Genomic DNA, 14,575 nt, shown 5'->3' with positions numbered 1-14,575 from the left:
GTAAACTTTAACCCATACAAAAACACTACTGTAGAGCTGATACCAAATGCCAAGCTAGTATATAGTTGTTCTATCACCCATTTGGCTTAACTCTGGGGGTAAGTTGAACAAGAATTCAGTAGAGTTTCAAATATTGAGGAGCAGAGAAAATCTCTGAGATCTTGGGTATGTAAATTTGTTCAATGGTCCATAAACTTTCTTTCTAAAAGTTTGAATACTGATGAGCATAATTCTTAACAATTTGGTTGGGTTTGCTTTCGTGTATGAGAATCTGGTTAGTCCAAGGAAATAGACTAAGTCACTGATTTCTGAAGGTTGGCCATTCTTTCAGTCTGAGCTGAGATGTTTGGGGTCACCTACTCAATGATGCATCTGAACAGAGTAAGAAATCTAATGAAGCAAGTCATTCCTCACTCTTTTGGTCATCTACTCAAGTAGAAATGTAGCTTAGTACCTTCTTTGGCATGACATTTAGGGATGTGCTCTATTCATTTGTGTCCTCCCAGCTTCTGGCCTGGAGTTGGGGTCATAGTAGGTATCCAATAAAATATTTGTTGATTTATTAGTTGCCCTTTTCCAATTCTGCTGCTGTAGGTCTTGCTCTGTCGGTGTCTAGATTAGCTATTTACCATGTGACTGCTGAGGCTTCATGTCACAAACTGTTGATAAATGTGAGTTTCTGGGAATTGAGAAAAGAGTTGTGTTTAATTTTGGGGTCTGGTTCTTCTGTGTCTGTGAGCTGTGCACTGACCAGCATACCTTCAGAGGCTAAGAACTCTTACAGGATTTTAAGTTCTCCTCCCAGTTGGCGTACCATCTTCTCAGTTCTGAGTTCTTTCTGTCGCCAGGTACAGTGCCGTGAAAAGTGTGTGTGTGTGTGTGTGTGTGTGTGTGTGTGTGTGTGTGTGTGTGTGTGTGTGTGTGTTTATATGTCTACACCCTTTGCAACTTCTAGGGAAACTTAGGATAAAAAGATAATTTCTCAGGGCTTCCCTGGTGGCACAGTGGTTGAGAATCTGCCTGCCAATGCAGGGGACATGGGTTCGAGCCCTGGTTTGGGAAGATCCCACATACCACCAAGCAACTAGGCCAGTGAGCCGCAACTACTGAGCCTGCGCGTCTGGAGCCCGTGCTCCGCAACGAGAGAGGCAGCGATAGTGAGAGACCTGTGCACTGCGATGAAGAGTGGCCCCCGCTCGCCACAACTAGAGAAAGCCCACACATGGAAACGAAGACCCAACACAGCCAAAAATAAATAAATACGTTTTTTTAAAAAAGATAATTTCTCAACCTCTCCTTTTTTTCTTTGCCAAAGGAAACACTTCTTACATATCAACCTGTCAGTAAGGTCTGTCTTATGCCTAGCTAGGCACTCATGTAGTAGTAGGAGCAGCCCAAGAAAGGTCCTCTTAACCCAGAAGTATCATCCTTGTTGATTAATCCCTAAAGCCCCTAATTTGGTCTTAGGTCTCAGAGAAGATACAAAGACCCTATAAAAGCAAGCATATTAGGGGGGAGCGAGAAGATGGCAGAAGAGTAAGATGCGGGGATCTCCTTCCTCCTCACAGAGACATCAGAAATACATCTACACGTGGAACTTCTCCTATAGAACACCCACCGAACGCTGGCAGAAGACCTCAGACCTCCCAAAAGGCAAGAAACTCCCCACGGACCGGAGTAGGGCAAAATAAAAAAGAATAAACAGAGACAAAAGAATAGGGACGGGACCTGCACCAGTGGGAGGGAGCCGTGAAGGAGGAAAGGTTCCCACACACTAGAAGCCCCTTCGCGGGCGGAGACTGCAGGTGGCGGAGGGGGAAGCTCCGGAGCCGCGGAGGAGAGCGCAGCAACAGGGTGCGGAGGGCAAAGCAGAGAGATTCCACAGAGGATGGGTGCCGACCAGCACTCACCAGCCCGAGAGGCTCATCTGCTCACCTGCCGGGGCAGGCGGGGCTGGGAGCTGAGCCTCGGGCTTCCGTCGGAAGCAGGGAGAGGACTGGGGTTGGCGGCGTGAACACAGCCTGAAGGGGTTAGTGCACCACGGCTGGCTGCGAGGGAGTCTGGGAGAAGTCTGGAGCTGCCGAAGAGACAAGAGACCATTGTTTTGGGGTGCGCGAGGAGAGGGGATTAAGCGCGTCGTTTACAGGAGCTACAGAAACGGTGCGCGGAGCTGCCGAAGAGACAGGAGACTTTTTCTTGCCTCTTTGCTTCCTCGGGCGCGAGGAGAGGGGATTAAGGGCACCGCGTAAAGGAGCTCCAGAGACGGGCGCGAGCCGCAGCTGTTGGCACGGACAACAGAGACGGGTGTGGGACGCTAGGGTTGCTACTGCTGCCACCAAGAGGCCTGTGTGCGAGCACAGGTCACTCTCCACACCGGCCCTCCCGGGAGCCCGTGCAGCCGCCACTGCCAGGGTCACGTGATCCAGGGACAGCTTCCCCGGGAGAACGCGCGGTGTGCCTCGGGCCGGTGCAGCGTCACGCCGGCCTCTGACGTCACAGGCTCGCCCCACATCCGTGCCCTCCATCCCCACGGCCTGTGCCAGAGAGCCCGAATCAGCTGCTCCTTTAACCCCGTCCTGTCTGAACGAAGGGCAGACGCCCTCGGACAACCTACACGCAGAGGCGGGGCCAAGTCCAAAGCTGAACCCCAGGAGCTGTGCGAACAAAGAGGAGGGGGGAGGTCTCTCTCAGCAGCCTCAGAAGCAGCGGGTTAAAGCTCCACAGTCAACTTGAAGTGCCCTGCATCTGTGGAAAACCTGAATAGACAGAGAAATATCCCGAGTTGAGGAGGTGGACTTTGGGAGCAAGATAAACTATTATTTTCCCCTTTTTTCTTTTTGAGAGTGTGTAGGTGTGTGCTGCTGTGTGAGATTTTGCCTGTATAGCTTTGTTTTCACCATTTGTCCTAGGGTTAGACCGACCCGCTTTTTTTTTTTTTAATAGAAATTTTTCTTCTTAATAATTATTTTTTATTTTAATAACTATATTTTATCCTACTTTATTTTGTCTTCTCCCTTTCTTTCTTCCTTTCTTCCCTCCTTTCTTCCCTACTTCCCTCCTTCCTTCCTCCCTTCCTTCCTCCCTTCTTTCCTCCCTTCCTTCCTCTCCTCCTTCCTTCCTTCCGTTCTTCCTTCCTCCCTTCCCTCCCTCCCTCCTTCCTTCCTTCCTTTCTTTCCTTTCTATTTTTTCTCCCTTTTATTTTGAGCCGTGTGGATTAAAGGCTCTTGGCACTCCATGAAGGGGTCAAGGCTGTGTCTCTGAGGTGGGAGAACCAACCTCAGGACACTGGTCCACAAGAGACCTCCCAGCTACACGCAATGTCAAATGGCGAAAATCTCCCAGAGATCTCCATCTCAACACCAAGACCCAGCTTCACTCAAAGACCAGCAACGAACAATGCTGGACACCCTATGCCCAAAAAAGAGCAAGACAGGTCTACAGCCCCATCCATTAGTAGAGAGGCTGCCTAAAATCATAATAAGGCTACCAACATCCCCAAACATACCACCAGACGTGGACCTGCCCACCAGAAAGACAAGATCCAGCCTCATCCACCAGAACATAGGCACTAGTCCCCCCAACCAGGAAACCTACTCAACCCACTGAACCAACCTCAGCCACTGGGGACAGCCACCAAAAACAGAGGGAACTACAAACCTGCAGCCTTCAAAAAGGAGACCCCAAACACAGTAAGATAAGCGAAATAAGAAGACAGAAAACACACAGCAGATGAGGGAGCAAGATAAAAACACACCAGACCTAACAAATGAAGAGGAAATAGGCAGTCTACCTGAAAAAGAATTCAGAATAATGATAGTAAAGATGATTCAAAATCTTGGAAATAGAATAGACAAATTGCAAGAAACAGTTAACAAGGACCTAGAAGAAATAAAGAGGAAGCAAGCAACGATGAGCAACACAATAAATGAAATGAAAAATACTCTAGATGGGATCAAGAGCAGAATAACTGAGGCAGAAGGACGGATAAGTGACCTGGAAGATAAAAGAATGGAAATAACTGCTGCAGAGCAGAAGAAAGAAAAAAGAATGAAAAGAACTGAGGACAGTCTCAGAGACCTCTGGGACAACATTAAATGCACCAACATTCAAATTATAGGGGTCCCAGAAGAAGAAGAGCAAAAGACAGGGACTGAGAAAATATTTGAAGAGATTATAGTTGAAAACTTCCCTAATATATAGTTGAAAACTTCCCTAATATAGGAAAGGAAATAGTCAATCAAGTCCAGGAAGCACAGAGCGTCCCATACAGGATAAACCCAAGGGTAAACACACCAAGACACATAATAATCAAACTGTCAAAAATTAAATACAAAGAAAACATATTAAAAGCACCAAGGAAAAAACAACAAATAACACACAAAGGAATCCCCATAAGGTTAACATCTGATCTTTCAGCAGAAACTCTGCAAGCCAGAAGGGAGTGGCAGGACATATTTAAAGTGATGAAGGAATAAAACCTACAACCAAGATTACTCTACCCAGCAAGGATCTCATTCAGATTTGATGGAGAAATTAAAAACTTTACAGACAAGCGAAAGCTGAGAGAGTTCAGCACCACTAAACCAGCTTTACAACAAATGCTAAAGGAACTTCTCTAGGCAAGAAACACAAGAGAAGGAAAAGACCTACAAGAACAACCTGAAACAATTAAGTAAATGGTAATAGGAACATACATATTGATAATTACCTTAAATGTAAATGGATTAAATGCTCCCACCAAAAGACACAGACTGGCTGAATGGATACAAAAACAAGACCCATATATATGCTGTCTACAAAAGACCCACTTCAGACCTAGGGACACTTACAGACTGAAAGTGAGGGGATGGAAAAAGGTATTACATGCAAATGGAAATCAGAAGAAAGCTGGAGTAGCAATTCTCATATCAGACAAAATAGACTTTAAAATAAAAACTATTACAAGAGACAAAGAAGGACACTACATAATGATCAAGGGATTGATCCATGAAGAAAATGTAACAATTGCAAATATTTATGCACCCAACATAGGAGCACCTCAATACATAAAGCAAATACTAACAGCCATAAAAGGGAAAATTGACAGTAACACAATCATAGTAGGGGACTTTAACACCCCACTTTCACCAATGGACAGATCATCCAAAATGAAAATAAATAAGGAAACACAAGCTTTAAATGATACAATACACAAGATGGATTTACTTGATATTTATAGGACATTCCATCCAAAAACAACAGAATACACATTTTTCTCAAGTGCTCATGGAACATTCTCCAGGATAGATCATATATTGGGTCACAAATCTAGCCTTGGCAAATTTAAGAACATTGAAATCGTATCAAGTATCTTTTCCGACCACAATGCTATGAGACTAGATATCAATTACAGGAAAAGATGTGTAAAAAGTATAAATACATGGAGGCTAAACAATACACTACTTAATAATGAAGTGATCACTGAAGAAATCAAAGAGCAAATCAAAAAATACTTAGAAACAAATGACAATGGAGACACGACAACTCAAAACCTATGGGATACAGCAAAAGCAGTTTTAAGAGGCAAGTTTATAGCAGCAAAACAATCGTACCTTAAGAAACAGGAAACATCTCGAATAAACAACCTAACTTTGCACTTAAAGAAATTCGAGAAAGAAAAACAAAAAAACCCCAAATTTAGCAGAAGGAAAGAAATCTTAAAGATCAGATCAGAAAAAAATGAAAAAGAAATGAAGGAAACAATAGCAAAGATCAATAAAACTAAAAGCTGGTTCTTTGAGAAGATAAATAAAATTGATAAACCATTAGTCAGACTCATCAAGAATAAAAGGGAGAAGACTCAAATCAATAGAATTAGAAATGAAAAAGGAGATGTAACAACTGACACTGCAGAAATACAAAAGGTTATTAGAGATTACTACAAGCAACTGTATGCCAATAAAATGGACAACCTGGAAGAAATGGACAAATTCTTAGAAATGCACAAGCTGCCGAGACTGAACCAGGAAGAAACAGAAAATATGAACAGACCAATCACAAGCACTGAAATTGAAAGTGTGATTAAAAATCTTCCAACAGGGCTTCCCTGGTGGCGCAGTGGTTGAGAATCCGCCTGCCGATGCAGGGGTCACGGGTTCGTGCCCTGGTCCGGGAAGATCCCACATGCCGCGGAGCAGCTGGGCCCGTGAGCCATGGCCGCTGAGCCTGCGCGTCCGGAGTCTGTGCTCCGCAACGGGAGAGGCCACAACAGTGAGAGGCCCGCATACCACACACACACACACATAAAATCTTCCAACAAACAAAAGCCCAGGACCAGATGACTTCACAGGTGAATTCTATCAAACATTTAGAGAAGAGCTAACACCTATCCTTCTCAAACTCTTCCAAAAGATAGCAAAGGGAGGAACACTCCCAAACTCATTCTATGAGGCCACCATCACCCTGATACCAAAACCAGACAAAGATGTCACAAAGAAAGAAAACTACAGGCCATTATCACTGATGAACATAGATGCAAAAATCCTCCACAAAATACTAGCAAACAGAATCCAACAGCACATTCAAAGGATCATATACCATGATCAAGTGGGGTTTATTCCAGGAATGCAAGGATTCTTCAATATACGCAAATCAATCAACGTGATACACCATATCAACAAACTGAAGGAGAAAAACCATATGATCATCTCAATAGATGCAGAGAAAGCTTTTGACAAAATTCAACACCCATTTTTGATAAAAACCCTGCAGAAAGTAGGCACAGAGGGAACGTTCCTCAACATAATAAAGGCCATATATGACAAACCCACAGCCAACATCATCCTCAATGGTGAAAAACTGAAACCATTTCCACGAAGATCAGGAAAAAGACAAGGTTACCCACTCTCACCACTCTTATTCAACATAGTTTTGGAAGTTCTAGCCACAGCAATCAGAGAAAAAAAAGAAATAAAAGGAATCCAAATAGGAAAAGAAGAAGTATAGCTGTCACTGTTTGCAGATGACATGATACTATACATAGAGAATCCTAAGGATGCTACCAGAAAACTACTAGAACTAATCAATGAATTTGGTAAAGTAGCAGGATACAAAATTAATGCACAGAAATCTCTGGCATTCTTATACACTAATGATGAAAAATCTGAGAGTGAAATTAAGAAAACACTGCCATTTACCACTGCAACAAAAGAATAAAATATCTAGGAATAAACCTACCTAAGGAGACAAAAGACTTGTATGCAGAAAACTATAAGACACTGATGAAAGAAATTAAAGATGATACAAATAGGTGGAGAAATATACCATGTTCTTGGATTGGAAGAATCAACATTGTGAAAATGACTCTATTACCCAAAGCAATCTACAGATTCAATGCAATCCCTATCAAATTACCACTGGCATTTTTTACAGAACTAGAACAAAAAATTTCACAATTTGTATGGAAACACAAAAGACCCCGAATAGCCAAAGCAATCTTGAGAACGAAAAATAGAGCTGGAGGAATCAGGCTCACTGACTTCAGACTCTACTACAAGGCTACAGTAATCAAGACAGTATGGTACTGGCACAAAAACAGAAATATAGATCAATGGAATGGGATAGAAAGCCCAGACATAAACCCACACACATATGGTCACCTTATCTTTGATAAAGGAGGGAAGGATATACAGTGGAGAAAAGACAGCCTCTTCAATAAGTGGTGCTAGGAAAACTGGACAGCTACATGTAAAATTATGAAATTAGAACACTCCCTAACACCACACACAAAAATAAACTCAAAATGGGTTAAAGACCTAAATGTAAGGCCAGACACTATCAAACTCTTAGAGGAAAACATAGGGAGAACACTCTATGACATAAATCACAGCAAGATCCTTTTTGACCCACCTCCTAGAGAAGTGGAAATAAAAACAAAAATAAACAAATGGGATCTAATGAAACTTAAAAGCTTTTACACAGCAAAGGATACCATAAACAAGACCAAAAGACAACCCTCAGAATGGGAGAAAATAGTTGCAAATGAAGCAATTGACAAAGGATTAATATCTAAAATTTATAAGCAATTCACGTAGCTCAATTACAAAAAAACAAACAACCCAATCCAAAAATGGGCAGAAGAACTAAATAGACATTTCTCCAAAGAAGATATACAGATTGCCAACAAACACATGAAAGAATGCTCAACATCATTAATCATTAGAGAAATGCAAATCAAAACTACAATGAGATATCATCTCACACCAGTCAGATTGGGCATCATCAAAAACTCTAGAAACAATAAATGCTGGAGAGGGTGTGGAGAAAAGGGAACCCTCATGCACTGCTGGTGGGAATGTAAATTGATACAGCCACTATGGAGAACAGTATGGAGGTTCCTTAAAAAACTACAAATAGAACTACCATACGACCCCGCAATCCCACTACTAGGCATATACCCTGAGAAAACCATAATTCAAAAAGAGTCATGTAACAAAATGTTCATTGCAGCTCTATTTATGATAGCCAGGACATGGAAGCAACCTAAGTGTCCATCAACAGATGAATGGATAAAGAAGATATGGCACATATATACAATAGAATATTACTCAGCCATAAAAAGAAATGAAACTGAGTTATTTATAATGAGGTGGATGGACCTGGAGTCTGTCATACAGAGTGAAGTAAGTCAGAAGGAGAAAAACAAATACCGTATGCTAACACATATATATGGACTCTAAGGGAAAAAAATATCATGAAGAGATTAGTGGTAGGACGGGAATAAAACACAGACTTACTCGAGCATGGACTTGAGGATATGGGGAGGGGGAAGGGTGGGCTGAGACGAAGTGAGAGAGTGGCAGGGACATATACACACTATCAAATGTAAATTAGATAGCTAGTGGGAAGCTGCTGCATAGCACAGGGAGATCACCTCTGTGCTTTGTGACCACCTAGAGGGGTGGGATAGGGAGGGTGGGAGAGAGGGTGATGCAAGAGGGAAGAGATATGGGAACATATGTATATGTATAACTGATTCAGTTTGTTGTAAAGGAAAAACTAACACACTATTGTAAAACAATTATACTCCAATAAAGATGTTAAAAAAAAAAAATGAAGGACAGAAACAAATACCATATGCTAACACATATATATGGAATCTAAGAAAAAAATGTGTCATGAAAAGATTAGTGGTAGGACGGGAATAAAACACAGACCTACTAGAGCATGGACTTGAGGATATGGGGATGGGGAAGGGTAAGCTGGGACGAAGTGAGAGAGTGGCAGGGACATATACACACTACCAAATATAAATTAAGTAGCTAGTGGGAAGCTGCCGCATAGCACAGGGAGATCACCTCTGTGCTTTGTGACCACCTAGAGGGGTGGGATAGGGATGGTGGGAGAGAGGGTGATGCAAGAGGGAAGAGATATGGGAACATATGCATATGTATAACTGATTCACTTTGTTGTCAAGGAGAAACTAACACACTATTGTAAAACAGTTATACTCAAATAAAGATGTTTTTTAAAAAAAGCAAGCATGCTAAGCTATTGTCGTTTCATCATTCACAGTAGCACTCATTAATAAAATGTCTTGGATCATTCCCAGATGTCAGACAGATGAGCAGAATTTTGTTGAGGGAGTTGGTAAAGAAAAGCATACAGAGCACAGAGTGCCAGCATGAAAGGCTGGGCTGGGGCAAGGAGGGGAGGGGATATGGATTGTCACGAGGGCACTGGGCATCTGAAAACCAGAGAAGGAGATTCAATGAAATTTTTGCCATGTTTAAATTTTCCTTAGGGACAGACTTGACTGTGAGCATAAATGAAAGCCGTCGTATTACCTGTGCTGCCTGAAAATCCCAAATCAAACTTGTGTTTCCATTGACATGTGGCTCTAGCCTGAGTCTTGTGGGGACTGTGGATCTGGTTCTTGACTTACAGCACAAAAGAACGTTGGGAAAAGGAGAACTTGTTGCTTGGTACCACCTGAGAAACGTCATCCTGTTAAATCTCCCTATATGTTGCTTAGGAGAGTTTTTACACTAGTGAAATGTCTTCCGTGTTTAATAGAGGCAGATTGAACGTGACATCTGCATGTGCATGTTGGGAAAATCCTGAAAAAGAATTCGTTCTTCTATGACTATGTGGCCCAAGGTACAGGGATGCTTGAATGCTATTCCTCGTTATACAGGGTAGGCCATGTGACTATGATTTTGCCTTCTGTTTTACCGTTATGTTCTTCCCTCACATAAGATGCCACTGTTGGGACAATGACAGCAAGAGGACTGGTTTTTAGGGTGTGAGATCCATTGAAAGACCCTAGTGAATTTTATTGTGACCGTCAGAGAGACAGACATAAATGGGGGAAGAGATCAAAGCTGACTGGCCTATAAAGGACTTGAACCCAAGATCTTGTCCTCCTCTTCGGCTCTGTGCCGAAACCACATAAATAACTAGGCAAGAAGCGCACAGGGATGATTCTAGATCAGGGTTGCTGGGAAATACAAGGAAAAAAAAAGAAAGAAACACTTGGCATCATATCACGCACTCTTCATTCCCAAGTCATTTTTAAAATTTTTTATTATTTTATTCTATTCTATGTTAGTTTTACTTTTTATTTTATTTATTTATTTTTTTCTATTCTATGTTATTTTTAAATCGTAGAATCCAAATTGGGAATGGGTTATCCAGTCCCCTCACTCTGTAGAAAAAGTAGTTAATAATCAGCAGGTTTAAACGCTTTTCCTGAGGCTGCACAAGTAGGATACAACCAAGAGTAGAAGTGAGGTTTCTGACCTGTCACTTCAGTTCTTTGTCTTTCATTCTCTAATAATAATCCAGTAAGAGAAGATCCTTTGGAAAACTGAGCAGAGGATAGAGAAACGTACTAAACTCTTAAGTCTTGACATTCCACTGCCATAACCATTATGACCCATATTTTTGAGAGTCAGAGGGCCCAGAGGTAATTTCCACTTTCAGATTTTGCAGGCAAAAAATTCCTTAGAATGTACTGCAAGAATAAGGCACTATTAACTTCATTACACTTTTTATTTCACATAATCAAATCATGAAGTGTTGAGTAGCTCCCCTGCAACAGTTTTAAAATTTTTATGCTGGAGGAACCACAGAATAAAAAAACCTCACAGTCCAAATACTGAAAAAAAGCTCCAACTGGGGGATGTGAATTTGTGGTCTTTAGTCACAATTTTGCTTTCAGGATGTGACACATGGGAGGGTTTGAGAGAGAGTGTGCATGTGTGTGTGTGTGTGTGTGTGTGTGTGTGTCTGGGCATGCGTGCACCCTAGTAACGCTAAAATATTCTTTGATGTTGCTGATTTTTGACTTTATGAATCATCCTTTTAAAGAAGAACGTGACAGGGGAAGTGAAACTGAAATGAAAATTATGTTTCAATGTAAGGGATAAAGACACCGAGAGTAAGACAAGCGACAACACGTTGGCCTCTCCCGGTAGGAGTATGCCAAGTAGCCGCGTATTCATGGAAAGTACAGTCTTCTCTCTGATAACAATAAAAATCACCCCAGAAATTGGGGCCTCTTCCTGACCCAAAACTCTTCAGCCCACCCTAGGATGCTTTTTGATCAGAAAAATCAGCATTTCACACTGCTTTTTTATTTTCAGGAATCATCTCTGCAAATAGGCTGCGTGTATAGCTATTTGACACTTGTAGCTGTGGTAGCATTTAGCTGGTGAGCAGGCCAGGAAGTGAACGTTTTTCCAGCTCACATTTCAAGAGCAAAGATTCTCTTTTAATTTGGGGGGAAAATACATTTTGCGTTTAAGCACATATAGGAGTAGCAGTTTCTCTCATGAGTGCTGAATTCCATGTGGTGCCCCAATCTTTTCTCCCCCACTGAAAGGAAGACAAAACAGTGGCCATACTAGATCCTCACATCTGACAGAGTGCAGTTTTGATAGACTCGTGGCAGCAGGGAAGCCCCCTTACAGGTCCTTCAATTCATCCTTCAGCCTCTGGATGGTTTGCATCCAAATCATTAGAGTAATTAGGCCTTCCACAGGCTCACATTAACTCTGTCAATCAACAAACATCACTGAATACCTGCTTCATATTTAAGATGCTTTTGTAGCCATAGGATGTGCTGGATAGTTGCCATTTCCCCCTCCAGATCCAGTCCATCCTTCTCTACCTGGCTGTGCACCCCTGGAAGATGTACCACATGGACCTTGTTAAAAGAATCCCTGGCCTTCTGACATCTCACTGAGTTTGGCCAATGGGATGACCTAGAAGGACATCACAGGTTGGGAGGAAAGAGAGGTCGAGGTAATTGTTTTCCTGCTCTCCTCCTGCCTGGCTGTGGACCACAGTGACTGGACTACTCTGCCTAGGGCCACAGCTTCTGTTGGGCAACTCTCTCCCACAACTTTAGCTGCAGTTACAACCACAGCTCTCTGTGTTCTGGCACCTTCTCTCTCCCCAGACCCCTTCAGGCTTTTTGGTAGTAATGACTCCTGGGTGTTGCCAGCCCATCTCATGTTGGTTTGCTTTAGGTCTGCCCATACTTTAATCAATAGTTCCTTTACCAAAATCTCCTCAATTAAGTGGTTTGAGTGTGTCATCTTTTTCCTGCAGGGTGACCCTGACTGATATGAGGAAATATTCCTTCTCAAAGTGTTTACAGTTTATTTGTAGAAGCTGATCTAATAAGCAGGAAAAATAACATAACATGGAGAAGATACACAGATGTGACATTGACAGTGACAGGACTTGAGATCATTCTGGGAGGATGTAAGGAGGCACCATGCAGTAGCTGCTGTTAGATCTGTGCTTCGAAGCAATGGTGAGAATATGGTAGGTAAAGATTGGGATAGAAGAGAAGAAAGACGGATTTCCTTGGGGGTCCAGTGGTTAAGACTCCACGCTTCCAGTGCTTGGGGCACGGGTTCAATCCCTGGTTGGGGAACTAAGATCCCACATGCTGCATCGCACGGCCAAAAAATAAAAATAAATGTTAAAAATAGAGAAGAAAGGCAACCCAAGGAAATTGTCCTAAACCCCTTGGTGACAACTCATTTCATTGCTGAATTACTTTCTTCCCAGGGAAACTTCTTCCTTATATCAAATTGTGATGGTTAATTTTATATGTCAACTCAACTGGACTAAGGGATACCCAGATAGCTGGCAAAACATTATTTCTGGGTGTGTCTGTGTGGATGCTTCCAGAAGAGATTATCATTTGCATTGGTAGGCTGCACAAAGAAGACTGCCTTAACCAGTGTGGGTGGGTACCTGATCTGTTGAAGGCCTGCATAGAACAAAAAGGCAGAGGATGGGCGAATTTGCTCTCTGCATGAGCTGGGACACCCACCTACTTTGTCCTCAGACATGGGTGTTCCTTGTTCTCGGGCCTTTGGACTCAGACCTGTATCACTGGCTTCCTCATTCCCAGGCCTTGGGGTTTGGAGTCAACTACACCACCAGCTTTCCTGGGCCTCCAGCTCCCAGACAGCTATGGGACTTCTCAGCCTCCGTAATCACAAGAACACTCTCTCATAATAAATCTCTTTATTTACACACACACACACACACACACACACACACACACACACACACACACACACACACACACAGAGCCCTGACTGACACGCACATTTAAATTTCTGTTGTTTTATGTTCAGTTATTCCGTCCCCCCCGACCCTGCCACCCCTTTTAGTGACTGGAATTATTCAAAGCAGGCATCAGCAAACTCTGTAAAAAGCCACAGAGTGAACAGTTGAGGCTTGCAGGCTCAATGAGCAGTCACAACAACTCAGCTCTATGGTTGTAACGGAGAGCAGACACAGACAAGACGGGAATCATTGGGTGGGGTTTATGTGCCAATAAAACTTTATTTACAAAGACAGCAGCAGGCTGGATTCTGAAGGCTATCTGCACATGTTAGAGATAATGGGAAGCTTGAGGGTCCATGTTGGCTTTTCCTGAGTGCTAACTTTCTGAGTAATGATTTGTGTTTACCCTCAGGACAGATAGTACACCGAGGCAGGCAAAGAGGCAGGTTGAGGCTGTCATGCAAAGATGCAGGTCCTCAAGAAGTTGAGGGAAGGGAAAGGTTTTAGAAAGCTCCAAACTCACTGAGACTTTTTCTAAACGCAGGGTACAGGCATGGTTAGTGTTGTTCACAGCAGTCATTGGATTGTGAGTATTCAGGAAAATATCTGCATCTTCTAAATGCTCCAGGCATTTCTGTAGCTACCCCTACTTTGTTGGTGCTATAGTTAGACTACCCTTCACCAGAGGGATGCTGTGCAGAAACTACCAGGTTTCTGGAGAAGGTTTCTAGCTACTCAAATTCCAGCTACCCTTGACCCCTTCTACTAAAGGAAGCATATATAAAGTAGGGCTTACTCAGTGCCTCTGACCACTGGGCAAAGACCAAGCTGCCCTCTGGGAAGCCTGACGTTTGTTCTCTGATGTCAAGATTGTTTGAGATTTCCCAAGTGAGCATCAAGTGGAGGAGGGTCAAGGAATGAGAGCGAGTTTTTTATTTCCCGACTGCTTCAGTCCCCCTAAAAAAAGGACAGTTCTCTTAGCCATCTCCTAGAAGTCCTAAGA

General features: G+C 42.7%; 1 protein-coding gene across 7 annotated transcripts in view; it reads left to right on the top strand.

Annotated features, from left to right (window-relative positions):
* NCKAP5 (NCK associated protein 5) overlaps window positions 1–14,575 on the top strand; it is a 1,012,185-nt gene that overhangs the window by 59,269 nt on the left and 938,341 nt on the right. The window lies entirely within an intron of this gene.

This window comes from Kogia breviceps, chromosome 2, assembly GCF_026419965.1.
Source record: "Kogia breviceps isolate mKogBre1 chromosome 2, mKogBre1 haplotype 1, whole genome shotgun sequence".
Lineage (NCBI taxonomy): Eukaryota > Metazoa > Chordata > Mammalia > Artiodactyla > Physeteridae > Kogia > Kogia breviceps.
Note: the sequence above shows the minus strand (reverse complement) of the source record. Positions and strands in the feature narration are given on the sequence as shown.